Source organism: Molossus molossus, unplaced genomic scaffold (assembly GCF_014108415.1).
Source record: "Molossus molossus isolate mMolMol1 unplaced genomic scaffold, mMolMol1.p scaffold_m16_p_2, whole genome shotgun sequence".
NCBI classification, from domain to species: domain Eukaryota; kingdom Metazoa; phylum Chordata; class Mammalia; order Chiroptera; family Molossidae; genus Molossus; species Molossus molossus.
In genome coordinates, this window is record NW_023425355.1 from 120,069,592 (window position 1) to 120,072,413 (window position 2,822).

Below are 2,822 nucleotides of genomic sequence, written 5' to 3' on the forward strand. Positions count from 1 at the left end.
GAAATATGTGTTTTCCGATGGTCTTAGGTGACCCCTGTGAAGGGGTCGTTCAACCCCCAAAGGGGTCGCGACCCACAGGTTGAGAACCACTGCTCTATGGGACTCCACAGATCCTCTCAAACACTCATATCCATATCCTTCGGGCAGTATGAGCTCTCCACTATTCCTAGGCCAGAAGTATTGCACTATCACATGTTGTTTTGCCTAAAGCATATTCATAACTTCACAAGTGATAAATTGCCATTCCACAGTATTAGAAAATGGAGACAACCAATTAGACCTATTTTTTTAAATATTAATAATAATATTTAAAAGGCACCTAGAAATAAATCTAATAAAAGATGTCAGTGCAGCCACTATGGAAAACAATATGGTGTTTCCTAAAAAAGTTAAAAATTGAACTGCCATTTGACCAAGTGATTCCACTTCTAGGAATATATCCTAAGAAGCCTGAAACACCAATCAGAAAGAATATATGCACCCCTATGTTCATAGCAGCACTATTTACAATTGCTAAGGTCTGGGAACAGCCCAAGTGTCCATCAATAGGTGAGTGAATAATAAAGCTGTGGTACATGTACACAATGGAATACTATAAGAAAGATCCCTTATCCTTTGCGATGACATGGAGGGACCTGGAGAGTATTATGATAAGCAAAATAAGCCTGTCAGAGAAAGACAAGTATCACATGATCTCATTTGTTTGTGGAATCTAATGAACATAGTAAACTGATGAACAAAATAGATCAGTGACATGGAACAGGTTGATGAATCTCAGTGAAAATGGGGGAATAGGAAGTCATCAACCAAATATATACAGACAGTAAATATAGATATTTACTGTGTGTGTGTGTGTGTGTGTGTGTGTGTGTGTAAAACAAAGAAAAATCCCAAATGACTAATGACATGAAAAAGATATTCTAGATCCAGAGACATGGAAGCATGGCACAGACTGAGGAATCTGAAAGGGAAGATGGAGTGGGTGATGGGAAGAGATTAACCAAAGGACTTACATGCATATATGCATAACCCATGGACACAGACAATAATGCAGTGAAGGCCTGGGGTAGGTAGAGGGGTGGAGGGGCTCAATGGGGGAATAAAGGGGGCCATCTGTAATACTTTCAACAATAAAGATAAATTAAAAATAAATTTATGAATTAATTTTTTTTTTTAAAGAAAAAGATATTCTACGGCTGCAGTTCTCCTGGCATGCAAACCATGTGGTTTCAACTTCTCTTCAAGCCAGCAGCTGGGTAGCCCCAGTTGCTCAAGTTCTGAGTCATGCAGATGCTGGCTGAGCATCTGCAGAAGCAGAAGTGGCCTGTGGATCCAGGAAACACTGCATGGAGTAAGCATGAATCCAAGTTTGGCCCAAGGATGCTGGAGAAGATGGGTGGTCTAAAGAAAATAGTTTAGGGGTTCAAGAGAAAGTAGCCACAAATTATATTAAAGTTCAAGTTAAAAATAACCACCTGAGACTTGGAAGTAAGATCAATAATGAAAACAACTGGATTGCTCATCAGGATGATTTCAACAAACTTCTGGCTGAACTGAAGACTTGCCATGAGCTGGAAATAGCAGACTTCTCCTAGGACAAGGAAAAAAATCTTTCAGCCTTGAAGAAAAGTCCAAATCTCCAAAAACAATATTCATTATATAAAATTCACAAAAGGAAGGGATCTATCATCTCAGAGCAAAACAGATTTTGACTGCATTTTAGGGGAAAGACAGTAGAAGACTCCCAAGGATTATTTCAGCCTCGCCACTCCAGATGAGAAGGAAACCTCCAATAAGATAGCCAGTGGCTTCACCATCCAGGAGTACTTTGTCAAGCAGATGGCAGAACTAAAGAACAATCCACTGGCCATGGCTGTAGGGCCTGACGTTCCAGAGACCTAAACAGAAAGGAAAGGGGAAAGAAAAGTAAGAAAGAAGCAGAAGATAAGAATGTGAAGAATTGCCCTGGGCAGTTTTGTCCAGCAGTTAGAGCGTTGGCCTGCGGTCCAGAAAGACCCAGGTTCAGTTTCTGCTATGGGCACGTACCTCGGTTGCAGTTTGTCCCCGGCCCTGGTTGGGTTGTGCTGGTAGCAGCCACTCGATGTGTCCTTTTCACGTCCATGTTTCTCTCTCTCTCTCTCTCTCTCTCTCTCTCTCTCTCTCTCTCTCCCTCCCACTCTATCTGAACAAAAAACTGAAAAATGTCCTCAGGTGAGGATTTAAAAAAAAAAGAAAAGAAAAGAAAAAAGAATGTGAGGAATTATACTCAACCCAAGACCAAAAAAAAAAAGAGACCAAGTTGAGCAGCAGCTTGGAGACCCCTGTTGAGACGAGAATTCTGACCCTTCTGTTAAGGATGGAGAAGATTGTGTGTGGCCACATGATGACCAGGACTTACAACCAAAGCCCCCCAAAAAAGAGAAAAGAAGAAGTTACAAAAGCCAAGTTGAGGCAGCAGGGGTGCTCTGCTAGATGAAACACCAGTGAAAAATAAGAAAGATTCCAAATAAATTCTCTTGAGCCAGGGCCTTCTAACCACTCAGGACACTGCCAGGCAAGCGATTTTGGCCTGAAGTCAGAACAGTGTTCATCAAAGAGTATTTGTGCACATCTTTTAACATGCCCACATGCCTGTGGCTTGTTGACTTTCATCCTCTCACCACATTTTTCCCAAATCATATTCCCAGAACTCTTTAATGCTCCAAATCATGGCTCTCATAAACAAATAAATTTCTGCGTAGAGTCAAAATATTCTATTTCCCCATTAACCAGAAAAAAATTATTATAAGAAAATTTTTAGGTGGGTCTGACCTAATCAAGTG

General features: G+C 40.8%; 1 pseudogene; it reads left to right on the forward strand.

The window, feature by feature from the left end:
• The first annotated feature begins 1,284 nt into the window (after window positions 1–1,284).
• On the forward strand, window positions 1,285–2,476 carry LOC118635486 (annotated as a pseudogene).
• The last annotated feature ends 346 nt before the right edge of the window (window positions 2,477–2,822 follow it).